The following is a 17653-nucleotide window of genomic DNA, read 5'->3' as shown; positions in this document are numbered from 1 at the left end:
TAAAACCGTGGCCAAGTGTTTATGGAATGATTTTATGGTCCATTATGGTATCCCTGAGCGCTTACATTCTGATCAGGGGCCGGATTTTGAATCTAAGCTGATTAAGGAACTCTGCAGTGTCGCAGGCATCCAGAAAACACGTACAACACCCTATCATCCAAGGGGGAATCCCGTTGAGCGGTTTAACCGCACTCTCTTAAGTAAAACGTGAAACCCCTTGTCCATGCGTATAATTGCACTCGGAGTGAGGTGACTGGGTTCTCACCTTATGAGCTCCTATTTGGTCGATATCCACGACTGCCGGTGGATCTAGCTTTTGGCCTACCTGTGCGAGAAACACCCTTTATCTCTCACTCTGACTATGTAAAGAACCTGAGGTTGCGGTTAGAGGAGAGTTACAGGCTTGCATCCAAGAATGCTTTGAAGATGGCTGAAAAAAACAAAACTCGTTTCGACCAGCGTGTGAAGCCTGCAACTCTGGAAACTGGTGATTGAGTGCTTGTCCGCAATGTTAGAATCCGTGGGAAGCACAAACTTGAAGATAAGTGGGAGCACCAGGTGAATGTAGTTGTGAAACGTGCCGGGGATCTCCCTGTCTACACTGTGAAACCAGAGGCCAGTGATGGACCAATCCGCACTCTACACCGGGATTTGCTTCTTCCCTGTGGGTACTTACCAGCATGTTCCAGTCAGGATGAGGTTGAACATGTGTCTGCTGGAAAACCACATACACGTAACCAGAGCCGGAAGATGGGTTCTACTGAAAGCCCACAGAGTGAGACTGATGACGAATCAGTTTTTGAAAATCCACCACAATTCCCAATTCAGCTCAGTGTAGAAAGCTCAAGTGGACTTGAGCTAGTAACCAAAACCAATGATGTTATGGGGTCTGCCTTACCTCAACCCCCATGTAACAAAGACCCTGATCACTTTTCACAACCCTTGCCAACCTACTTACCTGGAATTGGAGGGAATTTTCCATCTGTTGGTGATTGTCCAATGTTGTCCAGTGGTGAGGAAGATGTTCTCGGGGAGATGACCGAGGAAATTGATCAATCCCACAATCGCTTACCTTACCCTATGGAAGTATCTGTGGAAAGAGAGACAACATTATCTGCTGAAGAGGAAATATCCACCAATGCGATGAACAAAACCTTACCTGAAGTTAAAGAACAGTTGGAGCAAGAGGTTGAAGATCAAGGGCTAGTCCAATCTGAGGCATTCGTGGATCCGGCTAATCAGGGCTCTGGCCAGGTTCCCACTGATATGGTAATGACAGACATAGCACCTAGACATTCAAGTCGATCACGTCAACCGCCTCAACGTCTCCAATATTCAGTATTGGGTAATCCACTAGTTTCGGTTGTTCAAACACTCTTTCATAGTCTGTCTAACATTTACACCGAAGCTCTTAGTTGTGCAGCTGCAGTAGATACCGTCCCTAAACTGAAACATTCTGTAACATTGTGACCCTGCAACAAGGACATGCAGGATTTCAAAGGGGGGAGGGTGTAACCCTGTCGCTCTGCTGCTCCCTCCCACTCTGCTGGTCAAATTATCGTGAGACTTTGTCTCAGTCCCGTGAGATTGGTGCGCGATGACGTCATAGTATGACGTTACCCTTTAAACATGGCCGCACTGTAGGTATACGAGCGTGTGTGTGGGAGCCGGTCAACTATACCGCTACAGGTAACTAACTGGCTTTTAATTGTTTGTTAAAAGTGGTGAGGTTAAACTCTTATGCCTTCCAACCTTCTCTAGTTGCCTCTACCTCTGTGGACATAGATCGCTTTCTTAGAGGGACTAGATCGCAAGTGAACTGGTGAGTGTTGCTACAGTGCTAAATGTTAGCATCTACTTAGCCTTCACTGACGTGTATGGGAAATCAACCATGTAAGCTGGTGCTGGCGCTGGCTGATCATGGTTGTATCTCCAACGCACTATATTCAATTGAAGATGTATTGTATCATGACCTGTGGTGCTTAAAGATATATTTATATGAATTGCATTTGAATGATTACTATTGAACTGAAACACAGTAGCAATCTAAATGAAATGGTTGAAATACTATTTTATTAATGAAATATTGATTGTTGTACAACAAAGAATTATAAGAGTACTCTTGTTAAATTAATGGAATTATCTGCTGAAATGTGAATCATGTACATGACGGAATGATGTGATAATTATGGTTATTTACTATGATTACCTAAATATGAACATGAATTGTATTATTCATACCTGGGTCCTGCTTCCTACAGGCCAGGTTCAATGGTGAGCTTGAAGGCTGTGAACTTAATGATCGAAGGACACAACGTGTGAGTTCTACCAATCCGGTAGGAGGCGCTGTAGCCATCCACACACACACACACACACACACACACACACACACTCACTGGACTGCTCTTTGTGAGTCAACTGCGTCTGGGTCATCAGTAAGCACTGCCCCTTGTGTGGGAGAAGTGTTGGATGACCTGGAAAAAATCCTCCTTTGGATATAAAGACTTTGAACATGTTGGACTATTGGACATTTTCAACTACTTTGTATAAATTGTAAATACTTGTAAATATTTTTATCACATAATATAATTCACTGCAGCATATCAAGCCTGTGTCTGTGTGTCTTTAAACATTTCCACTTCCCTCCCAGAGCTGAACTTAAATCTTCTGATCTAGTCCACTGCCATATATTACACATCATAGCAAAATAGGATCAGTTAAACCTGTTACATGTACATAGACTTGGTGCTGCTATGGTGCTTTATCTGTAGATGAATCTGGAAATACATCTATCTCAACTTCTTTGCTGGTAGATGGCATCCTGCTTTCCTGCTGTAGCTGCCTAGAATAGAATAATAATAGTTTTAGTAATAGCCTATTTTTAAGGTTGAATTTACTGTAGCCTATTAAGGTAAATACAATATTACTGCAAGTCTTTTAACATAAATAAGTTGGTACAAAATAATATAATTAGCTAAAATAGCTTAATGCTTAATTTAGTACAGCTAAACCACTTTGTGTAGTTAAAATAACATGTGGACAGCTTTTAAAATATTTCAGTAAAAACAGTTCAACTTTAAAATCTGAGCTTTAAAATGCCCTAAACAGTGAACATGACTCTTGACTCTGACTTTTCATCTTCATCTTCGTCTTCCACCTTGCTGCTCCTGATGGATGCTTTTATCCAGGAGAGCAGAGAGCTGCTCCCTGGGCTTCCTGCTGTAGCTCCCTTTATTTTTACTTTCTTATCCTCTCCTTTCTAGGCATTATACTGTAATTGGTGAATTGGTAAATAAAAAGAGACTAACAATATGAATAAGACTTTTGGTTATATTTCAACAGGACACAGGGCTACTTTTTCTGCAGGCAATTAGGAATTGCCTGTTTGTCAATTATCACATAAATTACAACAAGTGTTATGTAGCCTAATGTAAACCTACACAATAGCCTACTAAACAATGAATCTTAAGTAAGTATAGTGATAGATTCACATGCTGTAGGACACCAATGACCGGTGGTCAACATCACGTCATATCTATTATTGGTTTTGGGCAGCGTCAAGTAGGAATGTGTGATATATTTTATTGTTTATAATTTATCGTCAAAAACATTCTCACCGGTAAGAATATGTCATTCCACAATATAAATGATAAATTTCCATGTCAGAAATTAGCGAAGGCCATGGGCCATTTGTCCCTCAATTTAGCCCAGAATGCCCCTAAAAACTTTGTTCCACAGGACAAAACTGCCCGTTCGTTATCAACAACTTAGTATTCTCTGCCGGAGAGGGTGTGAGGTGTTCGTCTCAGCTACCTGAAGCTGCCGTGCTGCGATACATCATGGACCACTACTTGGTTAAAACCAGATAACCATCCAACAAAGATTCAAGTTCCTCCATCAGATCCACCCAAACACGGGGACAGAGATGAACCTGTAGCAACGATTATGAACTGGAAACTCAACTAAAGCTAACTATGCTAAGCTAACCCACCACCACACAGAGCTAATGCTGACCTCTCCATTAAAAGAATAGACCAAGTAAAAAGAACACGTCTTACTGTCATAAAACCACAGAGAGCCATCGATTTGTTTATGGTCAGATTTAACACTTTGGAATGATAAAAGCTAAACATGTCACGTTGTTTGAAATAAATGTTAGCATAATATTAGTGTCACTATTCATCCGTCCCAACTTGTGAAACGCAATATTTTTAAATTTTATTTCTTGTGTTTACAGACAAAGCTGGTCTCATTAGACTAATGTAAATATTGTGTTTATTACACATAAATATACTGAATGATTAAATCATCAGCTTGATCTGGTTTAATTATAGGAAATCAGAGAAATATTTATCAACCATTACTTTATGCAACTCATTGTCAAATATGAAATAAACAAGATTCATCAGCAGTGGAAACACTATTGAAGTTATTCGTGCTTTTCATGTGCTTTTTTTTTTCTTAGAAAATAATTTCATTTCAAATGAGGAAATAAATGAATTACATACAATAACACTAGAGTGACCCACATGCACAAATATATTCCATAAAATATCAGCTCATGAACTCTATGAGTCAGCAGTTATTGTAGTCTTGTATAATGTGTCTAGTGTTGATGTATTCACATTTATTTGTGTTTGTAAGGAACCTGTTTACACTAAGCTGTGATTTTTTAAATTTATTTATAGCTTTTATTTATCGTAATTTTTAACATTATCGTAATAATACCTGAAATTATCAAGATAATTTTTTTGCTAAGTAGTTGAGCAGTTGGCTAATTTGTGCCCACCTGTGTGGAGTTGCGACAGGCTACTTCACAACAGAGACAAATAAATGCATTCATTTATGTGTTTTGTGGTTGGTGGACAGGGCAGGAGGTGTGTTTCGGGCTGCAGCTGTGCACTGTCTGCTGCTACAACGCGCCTGCGTTTGTGTCTCCGTTTGCTCTGCGCGTTCACGTTGACAGAGGTGTGTGCGGGTGGGGGTGGAGGAAATATTAATTGGGACACTATTATCACATGCTTTTAATCAACAAGCACTTTCAAAAGGGCACTTGCTTGGTCCAGAGGGCAAAGGGCAGGTGCTTTAGCACCACCTAGTGTCTACCTGTGCACGCTGCTGTGTATTCTAAACCTCAATTTATCACACACACACTGGGATGAGAGCACATTGTGTTCCTGCTGATGCTGTTAGCGTCACTATAGCTGCATGTACAGTATGTATGTATGAATGACAGAGGGAATGATCAGGGAGAATCATTCCTGGGTAGAGTGCTGGCTGGAGGAACCTGGAAGTCGGTGGTCCATCCATGATAAGCACAGCTCATTCATTCATCATCAGCTGACAGTAGATCAGTCCATCAAATATAAATCTATATCTTTCCTAAATGTCATCAGTAAATTAAAGGATTGCATTTAACCATGAATAATCTTTCTTTCCTAAACACAGCTGTCAGATCTGCACAAACCAGGATCTTCTAACAATGGGCAGCTCATTTTTCAAGAGAACTGATTGGTCAGGAGGCAGGACTTTAGTACTCACTCAGATCTTATTCACTTCATTCAGCCTAAGTTATCATGGTGATTTAGCCCAATAAGACTTTAGCCAGTGTCGTATAGGACACAGCGATTAAATCCAGGAAGTTTGCACGATAGGGGAAATCCAGCTTTGTAGTACAGGCCCTGTTAGTGTGGAGAGAAGAAGGAATACCTGAAGCACAAAAAAACAGAAGAGGAGTTAATAAGAACATCCTAACAGGGCTAAAACTCACATATTACTCACTCTGACAGACGTAGCTTTCCTATTCTACATTTCAAGTGCCTTATTTTTGGGCCTGATCTTGAAACTACTTAGATAATCACTTTATAAAGATGTAAGTAGATAAGATGTATATAAGTAAGAGATTTTGGTCCTTTAGAACCATGGTCATATTTAGTTTTCCAGTGTTTTGTTTGTTCTTAAGTTTTACACTGTCCCTGGTAATGGATTCCTGTCAGTATGCTTGTGTGACTTACTCCTGTTTTCACAGGTGTGTCTTAGGGCGCTTTCACGCTGTTGTTGTTTCTGTGTCTGTTTTTTCTTTCTTTGTCTGTTAACCTTCCAATGGGACTGGAGAAGGAAATGAGTTGTATGGCTAGAATCTCTTGTATTTACATGTTAATGTATATCAATACGATTTTCCTATTTAAAAGAATAAATGAATAAACTAACCTATTAAACTAAATAAATCTTGTCACGCAGTAACTGCTGTAGTAGTCGTTTCCATAGAAAGTCAACTTCTTTTGACCTGGTGTAAACAAACCCCAAACTGGGGTGGATCAAAAAAGTGGACTCTATTTCGGATAAAAACATGGGTCTCGCAGCAATTGCAAGTGCATTTAGCTCAGTTTCAACTCTGACAGACAGAGCTCCACAAAAATACAAAAACACATTAAAATTTAAAAACAGTTTATATGCATACATGAAGCAGTGGTGAGGAAGAGGAAGTAACAGGAATAACCAGGTTGTAAGACGGCTATGGCTTTATCAGCTCAGGGAGAACACACACATACATAAAACTCTATGACTCGCTGGTGAGAAATAAATCAGGGAGTCAATGACTCACTTCACTTTAGCTCGTTGCTTCTACTGCTTTTTGCAGCTAAAAATTAAAATCATATCCACACTTTACAATACGAGTTATAAAAAAACAAACAAGAACAAGCAACTTTTGTAACTTTTTGTGACAGTGTTTTCCTGTTATTTTGGAACGATTACAAATGTGCATTGTGAAGGCAAATCGAGTCGGATCAAGATGTTTTAATTTTCAGCTGTTCTCCACCCATTCAAACCAGAGTCTGGACAAAGCAACCGGATTTCCTAGCTGCTTCGATCCACTTCTAAAAGAGTATCCAACCACTGAGTGAGAAGCTGCTGCATTGACAATTAAATGTCTTCTTCTCCGTGGTCTGTCTGTGCCCACGTCTATCTGTGTCTGTCCATTTATTTTAGTTTGGAAGTTTTTGGTTTGTACTTTAATTCTTGGTTGCTATTGGTTTTTGTTGCTCCTCCTGCATTCCTGCATGCATACAAGGCAAGGCAAGGCAAATTTATTTGTATAGCACATTTCATACTCAAGGCAGCTCAATGTGCTTTACATGATAAAACATTCAATTGTTTAAAATCAATAAGAACATTTAAAATCATCAGTAAAATCAATTAAAATCATCAGTAAAATCATCATGACATCAACAACATGACTAAAAATCTCTCTCTCAATCATATGCAGTAGAGAAAAAAAGTGCCTTTAACTTTGATTTAAAAATGTTCACATTGGATGCTGACTTCAGCTCCAACCCGGCTCGTCACACACTCGAGCATCGAAATCTCCAGCCAAACATTCTTTTACATCCATTAATCCTTAGATAAACTCTAAGCAGAAAGAGCAGGGATTAAGCTTTGATTGTTGCTTATCACCAAGAGTTGAAAAGATTTTAAAGGAGTTTTTGATTTTAGACTAAGGTCTGAAGTCCTTGAAATGACAAGTAAAGCTGCCAGAAAATACACCGTGCCCGAGGCGACACACAGTGACTGACATACGTGCTCGTATCTACAACATATCACACATGTTTCTCTTCTATAAACCAAGTCACAAGCTGTTGCTCTCAATCTTGGGCCTTCTCCCCTCCCACCCCTCCCCATCTGTCTGTCTGTTTGTCTGAAGGCTGAAATGCACTGCCAAACCCACACCCATAAACGATGACCGATTTTCCCATTTGCAGCTGTCTTAGGCAGACTGTGAGGTGTATTCAGCTTTATGGATATTGACTCCTCCTCTGCTCTTTGATCTGGGCTGTCCACCTTCAGATTCCAGCTTTCTGGTCGGCCATAAAACCAGAGACAGCCCCAGACAAGGAGCTCTGACATTAAACCGTGTGTAGGCGTATTGTCCGAGTTAAGTCGGCCAATCATTGGTTTTGTCAATCACACTTTCAGACAGCCAGGCAGGCCTGAAATAGGATTTAAAGAAGAAAACATTTATCACACACAAGTGAATCAATATTTTGGTTAATTTCATCTTTCTATCCTGATGAATAGGACAAATGATTGTAAACTATTCCTTACACCCACCCTGTTGTTGTTGCTTTCTCCAAATTCTCTTTTCACATGTAAGTGAAAGACATCCAGAGGCTGCCGTCAGTCAGATTTACAACAGCAGCGGTGCAGCGTTGGCAGTGGTTTCACAGGTTGTGCTGGGGTTCTGAGTGACAAGGCTCAGCTTGGCTCGGCCCCTCAGGTCCTGCTGAATGTTGGAGCATGTGTGAGTCCTTGTGAGTCCGTCTGTGGGTTTTTTAGGTCAGCACCTCGCCCTCAGCCCACGGATAACGTCTGTGCCAGATGATGTCATGGTATCGATCAGCAGGGCGTCTGTTGTGAGATTTGGTGTCAGTGTCTGGAGAGAGAGGAGAGGATGTGGCTGATGGGGTTAGAGGGGAGTGAAGAGCGGGAAACAAGAAAGAAAGAGCAAATAAATGAAAGGAATTTAAGTGAAAATGCTGGATTCAAATAAGGTAACACTTTATTCATTAGAAGGGCTTTTTAGGAAAAGATTTATAAAACATTGTGCTCACTGGATGTCCTCAGGCAGTTCGCTGCAGTGCCTCTGGGTTTCAATCCTCACTATGAGGAGATTGAAGAAAGACTTCCAGACTCAGGAGACCAACAAAGGACTGAGGAGGTCCTTTACACATTGCCTTTACAGTCGCAATGCACTTTCATATTAAAGATCCCAATTTAAACACGTAATTCCTGTTTATTAAACCTGTTGTAAGATAGATTGCACAATGAGAAAATAATAAGAGCTACATCACAATCCTAGTTGTGATAGTTCTGTAGCTCTAAAGATTGTAAATGTGATATTTTTTCTCACTTCTGCCAATGTCGGCGCCACTGAACCTCCACTTAGTGACCAATATGAATACAGCAGGAAGCGATGCATTGATCAAATTGTCACTGGCCGAGTCCCCGTTCATCATTCCTGCTATTTTTCATTTTCTTTATGCACATAAATGCCACAAGGACGTGGGCTGGAGTTGTTTCAACGTGCACATGGTGGTATTCAGATGGATGAAGCAGCAGAAGACATTATTTTTGTGTCCTGCTGTTGTAGCGGTTATTCATTACAAACAGACATCATTCATTCATCCATTCAGACTGACCATGACATTCACACCTGCAGCTGACTCCAATTAACCTGACATATATAATTTCTATCATTTCTATTGGCTTCCTCAATTTATTGGGGCAAAATCAAAGCGGTTAACTTCTTGAAAACCACAGTCACTACTGATCATAACACATTCTGAGTGAACTCATCCTTTAATATCTCCGTAAGGTGATCATTTAAACCGAAAAAGCGGAGCAAGAAGGAAAAAAAGTGATCAACCCTCTCTCTCTTTCTCTCTACCCTGTCACCGGACACACACACACACACACACACACACACACACACACACACACACACACACACACACACACACACACACACACACACACACACACACACACACACACACACACACACACACACACACACACACACACACAAGTGATCGCATCACTGGAGCAATGTCATGATGGAGTGACCAAAAAGCACCGCAATGTGCAAACGACACATCAGGGGCGATGGAAGGTGTGAATGCACCTTAATAATGAGAGAGAAGGGCTTTTCGATCTGATACAGAATCAGTATATAGAGGGTTTTCACACTTCAAGGGCAGTAACCCAGATACGTGGCCATGTTGGAGGTAAGCGGATGTTGAAACTACATGTTGGAGGCTCACAGAGGTGTACTCTGTGATGGATAAATCTCAGAAAAGCTCCTCAAAATGTATTATAGATGCAAAGGCATACAGGGAAGGACTTGGTCCGCAGGAAAGGGCACGATATTTGGATAAAATATGGTTTATTGGTGGTGCAGATCCATACGAGTCGACTTCCTCGTCTTGGATCAATGAAGAGAGTCTTCCATCTATTATGTATCCTGATATCATCAACTACCTGGTTTTCACCAAGCCATACACAGCAGAAGACCTTAAATCTTATAGAAGTTTGGAGGTCGGCTGCGGCTGTAGAGGCTCGTGTTAGCAACAGAAATACTGTATATCAGCAGATAACTCAGTCAGTTCTAATAATTTCACAGTGAACCTGCAGTGTAGTTACTGTAAAATAGTATACGACCACCAGGTAATCCTAGATTTAGGCAAATCAAACAGTTATAGTCTGTTAGATTAGACTACTCTGGACCTAGAGCCTCGGATTGCTACGCCGACTACATTCAGTGACCTGCGAAGCCTCGTACCAGCGGTGACGTAAGCAATGTGATCGGAAGCAGGAGCGGGGCTAACAACTAAGCTAAAAGCTAATCCTCATGGAACGCAGCTTTCTTCCATTCTGTGTTCTAATGTCCGCTCTCTGGAGAACAAACTGGACTACCTGAAGCTGGATTTAAATGCAAGACAGGAGATGAGGGTGACGGTGTTTACATATACACCAATAATAACTGGTGCAACAACGGTGAGCTAGTCTCATGTCACTGCTCTCCTGATTCAGAACTACTGATTATAAAATACAGACATTGTTCTCCATGATTTGTTATGACGATTAGTACAGCCAAAAACACGGCAATAGATCACTATTTCCTCGCAAAATTCGGGATTTGCTTGTGTGTGTGATGTTTGTAAACCTGCTGCTTATCTCCAAAATGGCAACTTCCAGGTTGATGACGCGGTTAATGAGGCGCCGTGAAAACCCTCTATTGATCCTGATCCCCTCCAAATTTTGATGAAATCTTCCATTATAAAGCCTATCTTTAGTTTATACTAGTACAGTGCCCGTCCAAAGTATACATTCATGTGTGAGCATAAGGGGTATAATTGCGGGTGCAAAATGTGGGTGTAATTTTCCTGGTTTAATTCTATGGGACATGTGCATGATAAATGTGTTTGTTGTTTGTTTTTTTACTCACTTTTATATTTTTTTGTTTGCGTGTATTTTTCTGTAATGTATGTTTGTTGGAGTCATGTGTATTTTTGTATCTTTCTGTTGTATTTTTGTGCATTTTTTGTATAATTATTGTTTTTTTTTGCCATTGTAGTGTGATTCAGGAGTCAATTTGTGTATTTTTTGTGTAAATATTTAGTTTTGTGTATTTTTTGTATAAATGTTTAGCTTTGCATATTTTGAGCCATTTTCATGTTTTTGTTGTATTTTTCTGTAATGTACAGTATGTTTTTGAAGTCATCATTGTGTATTTTTTTATCTTTCAGTTGCCTTTTTGTGCATTTTTTGTACAATTATTGTTTTTTGTTGCCATTGTAGTATTATTCTGGAGTCATTTTTGTATTAATATTGTTTAGTTTTTTGTTTTATTTTACTCATTTAGTATGTTTTCATCATAAATACTGTGTGTGTGTATGTCTACATCCATCTCCTCCGTGCGTTATCTTCACACACGCGCTCGTCTTACTAAGAGAGACACAGAAGTACCACAAAAAATAAACGTTTTGCAAATGGTTTGATTTTATGGGACATGTGCATGATAAATGTGTTCGTTGTTTTTTTTTTATACTCATTTTTATTTTTTTGTTTGATGTATTTTTCTGTAATGTATGTTTTTTGGAGTAATTTTGTGTGTTTTTGGAGCATTTTTGCATATTTTTATGTATTTTTGTTGTAATTTTGCGTACTTTTTGTATAAATATTGTTTAGTTTTTTGTTTTATTTTACTCATTTAGTATATTTTTTATCATAAATACTGTGTGTGTATGTGTATGTGTATGTGTATGTGTCTCTACATCCATCATCCTCCGTGCGTTATCTTCACACACACGCGCGCGTTTTGCTAAGAGAGACACGGAAGTACCGCGAAAAATTAACGTTTTGCAACACCAAAGTCGCAACTCTCTCTAAACGGCTCTGCGTGCTCCGCATCAGCCGTGTGTGTGTGTGTGTGTGTGTGTGTTTACATTTATTAGCACATAGAATAATATAAGAACACTTACCCTTGTGCAGAACAAACAATAATCAAAGTAGAGCCGTGTTGTGGATCCACAAAAACGTTACATTCCTCTGTCTGAATAACCAGATAGTTTGTGATAAGGTCGACTAATGACCGTCAGCACAGCCACTGCTCACAGTCATGGAGACGAAGGAGGAAGTGAAGTCCGTGACCGGAGAGTTAAAGGAAGTTTGGAATCACATGAATAATATTAAATAACCATGAAATATTAACTTTAATGATTTTTAGCGGTACAAAAACGTTTTTAATATTGAGCTTTTTTTAAAAAATTTTTTTTTTAACCCAAACAACCTGCGACACGGTGATGTCATGAACCCGGAACCGGAAGTAGCGCGCTCAATACCAAGGGAGCCGTAACTATAAAATTAATGTTTTGACCGTTTTGCTCCAAAATAACAGATACACACACTCGGGGTATTTGGAACGTGGATGAATAGCAGTTGATCACAGTTCATCTGTTTCACCTTCAAAATGGATTCCGGAAATCATCTCAACTGTGATTAAGACGGATTCCGGAAGTCGTCTCAGATGTTGCGCTAGCGCCCCCTCACACCCTGAGGTCAAAAGCTGAATAGGTTTCATTTCGGGGGCCGTCCAGAAGTGAAATAGAATTAAAATAAACATTTTGAAATGACCAAATTACTCCAAAATAACAGATACACACACTCGGGGTATTTGGAACCCATTGACCGAGTTTCAGGTTGAACTCACACAGCATCAGGGAGATATTTTCTACAAACACACACACACACACACACACACACACACGCACACACACACACACAACACACACACACACACACACACACACACACACAGACCTCCCTTGCTTTTATATGTAACCAGGCGGTTAAAGTGTGGTAGTTTCCCACCGTCATATAGCCCGTGAACGCATCATCCTCGTCTATCGGACGCTTTCTTAACCACACCCTCTGATTAGAAGGATTATAAGCAGGTGTGCACGCTGTAGCGTCTACGTGTTTGGGCTCCTAGGCTGTACTGTCGGGTGCTAAATGCTATCGATGGGAGTTTGCATAGAGGGGGAAATGCTGCTCTTGTGAGGCGCCCTGAGCCCCCGATGGGAACCGCGTTTCCATGTGTGGAAGTTGGCCGCTGCTGTTCAAATAAGCTCTCAAATCACATTTAAATAAGCTCTCAAATCATATTCTAATAAGCTTTCAAGTCATATTTTAATAAGCTTTCAAATCATTTTCTAATAAGCTCTCAAATCATGTTTACTAAACGTGGCACCATGCACTTTAGCTGAATGAAGTGAGGTTTAGCTGATTAGTTTGATTTTGTTAATCTTTGTCTAACGTTTGGGTTGTTTTTGGGTGAGTTACTAACTTTGTTTGTTAGTATTTTCATTTTCTAAACTTCAGCTTGTTTGGTAAAGTTTTGTTGGTGTTGAAAATTTATTTTATTTCTGTATGTCAAGCTTTTAAACCACATTATGAAATAAAAAAAAGTATTTTATTATGATTGTTGATGATAAATAAAATAACATATTTTGCTACCACTTTGGCCTCTGTTCATATTCTTGCCAGACTAATGCGGTGAGATTTACTTCACCAAAAAGGGAACCCCTGCCTTCCCATTGGTTACATACAGGTAGATGTTAATACAAAATAATGCAACATAAAGAAGTCTTTATCCTCTAGGTTTCCTTCTAAACCTTGGTGCAGAGCAACACCAACTTCACATTGGCAGTCATGTCAGAAGGCTGAGCCATGTTGTGTAGATACGCTTTAGGTTGAGATGATGCTGCATCAGGGCACACACACACACACACACTCACACACACACACACACACAGACAGACACAGACAGACAGACAGACACACACACACACACAGACAGACAGACAGACAGACAGACAGACAGACAGACAGACAGACAGACACACACACCTCTTTCTAGAAGACTAAAAGGGAAAAAGGACTTTTTCCTTCATCCCCTCCTCCTCCTCCTCCTCATTTATCTCTCACTATCCGCTTCCTGGAACCTGCCCATGCAATTGGATTTAGTGTCTGTCTGTGTGCCTGGTTTGTCTCAACCTCCTCAGTCTCTCCACTTCCCTTTTTCACTTCCCTGATCAGCTCGTCTCTGCATCCTAATAGAACTATAATACAGCCTGTGTGGTCCACAGCTACAACGCTACATGACAGGGCAACAACAATAGAGCTCCTCCAACAGGCTGTGTAACGACTCATTACTGCTGCTACTGCTGTGTGTGTGTGTGTGTGTGTGTACTTTACTCTGTGTGTGTTTGCACACTTGAATGCAAAGCTGATGTTACAGTTGTTTGTATTTAGATAAGGGCGGAGGCCAAAGACGGACGTGGTTCATTGTTTACCTTTTATCGATTTCTCTTTTCTTCTACATGATTCACACTCTTCTCCCTCTTTTACACCTGACCCTTGTGCACACTTATCACTGCACCAATTGGCCCCATTCTGCATCTGTGGTGGGAAGAGATCTTCTGGTCGAGTAATGGCTGTAGCAAACGTCCTAATAACATTACAGCTGCCATAAGGGTGGGGTGGTGGGGGGTCAGGGAGGGTGAAGACAGGGAGACGGCAGTGGATGGCTGGTGGAAGGGGGGAGCATGTATGAATTGCAAGAGGTTGGAGGGGGCTCTGGAGGGGAGAGATTGGGGGAGGGGCAGGTGCATCACTAATGGCTTTTTAAAAAGGTTACAGCATGTCGCTCCCTCTTCATAATGGGGCCCTGGCTGTGCTGGAAATGCAATTTCCGGGAAAGATAATGCAAGGAGTGAAGGGTTGCATGTGTGTGCAGCATGTGTGTGTGGAGTAAGAGGAGGCAGGACATCACCTTATGTTCAACTAAAAGAAAGGAAGATGAGGGCAGAGTAAAGTGCAGTGGAGTGCAGGCGTGAACAAACCTCGGGGTGTAGGTGCAGATATCCTCACATGCTTAGATGTAGCAGAGTAAAGCATGCCTATCTGCTGGCACTGTGATGCATCAATACTTAGTGAAGACATTATATGAGGACGCCTTGCCTATGTATCTAAACAAACCCTTCAACATCCTGCATGGTTGGTTAAAGTCGAGTGTACTAATTAACCCCTCTCCTGCAGCCGCGACAGGCCTCAACTTTTTTGCCTGATTGAATCCTCTCGCTTTTCAATGGGTATCTGTAATTGCGAGTAATGTTAAGCGGGGAAGACTTAAGTGTATACGTTATGTTCTTGTCAGGCACCGAGCACTTTGCTCGATGCTGTGGCAATACTCTCAATTTATTTCACACCCTCTGCACACACCACAAAATCAATAGCTCACAGTTATGTGTAATTTCATTGTGTCAGCCTGTAGTTCTGCCTGAACAATTATAATTTAACTAAATTAATATTGAGCTGACATCTGGTGTGCGTGCATGTGTGGGGCACTGGTGGATGTGTGTGCTACAAAAAAGAAAGAGGGAAAGGCCTTACAGTGAAACGCAGCAGCTTGACAAGCAGTGTTAGTTTAGTTTTTTCTTTTAAGTGACCATAAATAGACTATGACTAATAATATATGTCGACTAAAGCTGTATCCAAATATAATGATATATCTAATCCAATGTGATCTTATGTACTGATCAAATAAAATATCTGTGTATTTACAAATATTAATACCAATATCAGGTTTATCAATGCTAATTACATGAAAAATGAAATAGAATAAACTCCTATGCTTCATATTTTAGTCGACTATAACTGTAATAAATTTATATTAATGTCAATTATTTTGACTAAAACTAAACTATTACTGAAACAGATGACTAAATCTTGAATATATATTTTTTAAAGTTATATTTTAGTCAAAAGACTATTACTGAAACTAAATGCGTTTATACCTGCATGTACACACGCCCACACACACACACACACACACACACACACGCACACACACACACATCATGATTCATCCGGCTAGTCTCTCCTCTTTTCCACTTAACCATGATGATGATGATGATGATGATGATGATGATGATGATGATGATGATGATGATGACATGTGCAGAATCCTCCACAGATCATTAACTCCTCCCACTGCACACACTTTTAGAAAAGCATTGCTGCCATATCAAAAGAAACAAAAGCTATAACATCCGTTAGGGATTAAGTTTTGATCCAAGCATAAATTCCGCTGTGGTCTGGATAGCAGGGGACAGAAAAAAAGTTTCTTAAAGCTGAAACTTTGCAGTCAGTTGCCTTTTAAACCAGTGTCATTAGTAAATGTACAAGCAAACAAATGAAAGACTCAGCTAAATCTGGTTCATTGATTCAACCTGTACAAATACATATACAGTATATATATACTGTATATATATATGTTCAGACACATTTTGGCACATTTGTTGTCCAATTTAACAAAATGAACAGCTCTGCCAAAAAAATATCTCACTTTACAAAGTGAATTATGTTCTGTTTAACTGTCAGCAAAATGTCTTTTTAAGGTGGAATTAGAATTAAAGAAGTTGTTGGAGATGGTTGTGTGTGTGTGTGTGTGTGTGTGCGTGTGTGCGCGTGTGTGCGTGTGTGCGTGTGTGCGCGTGTGCGTGTGTGTGTGTGTGTGTGTGTGTGTGTGTGTGTGTGTTCCATTTACTCCTAACTGTAAACTACTGATGGATTATAAGGCAAATCCATGCAGACTGACCCAAAGCTCATTTTAACATATTTAACATATAGAGTCAGAGGAACTCATGTCTTATTCTAACCCTAACCCTGGAGAGCACCTGTCCTGCATGTTTTTGATGCTAACTAAAGCATAGCTTGTTCTCTACTTCAGCTGGATATTTGTTCAGATTTCCCAAATTGATGTGATTTGATTCACAAGTGCCTGATTTGATTCGTAATTCCTTTTGATTTTTCAATCCGATCAATAACTTTTCAGTCTGTAATAATACATCAGTTTTATATAGCGCTTTTAGGGCCTGTACTACGAAGCTAGATAAATACATCCTGGATTTATCTCCGTTAGCAGACTTCACCTAACCAAACATTGTCAGTCAGACAGAAGCTGTCCTACAAATCTAGATTACAACACGTTAAGTTAAGCATGTTGATTTCAGCCTGGTTACGTGTGCACTCCTGTGACAGAGGAGGAGATTACAGCGTCAGACCAATCACAATCACAGAGACACTGAAGAGCGATTTACGTCACTGAAGAATAATTCTTTCAAAATATGAAGAATTAAAATCCATAATTCCAACCAAAAACAACACTGTTTCTGCAGTAAAAATAGCAAGTAATTAATGTATTTGATAAAAATATACACATATCATTAGTAAATGAAAGGATCGCATCGATGTCTATATATATTTTCTCCGTCTGCATCACATCAGATCCACACAGAGATGTGTTCCCAATGATCCTCCTTTTATCGGACAGCTCATTTTCTAAGCGCTCTGATTGGTCAGGAGGCGGGACTTTCGTACTCGCTCTGAACAAAACCTGGTCCCGACCAGGTTAGTCATTCAACCTAAGTTACCATGGTGTTTTAGCTCCATAAGACGTTAGCCAGCTTTGTATTCCAGCACACACTGATTAAACCCTGGAAGTTAGTGCGATAAGAGGAAATCTAGCTTT

The sequence above is a fragment of the Gouania willdenowi genome, chromosome 8, assembly GCF_900634775.1.
Source record: "Gouania willdenowi chromosome 8, fGouWil2.1, whole genome shotgun sequence".
Classification (NCBI taxonomy): domain Eukaryota; kingdom Metazoa; phylum Chordata; class Actinopteri; order Blenniiformes; family Gobiesocidae; genus Gouania; species Gouania willdenowi.
This window is presented reverse-complemented; position numbering follows the sequence as displayed.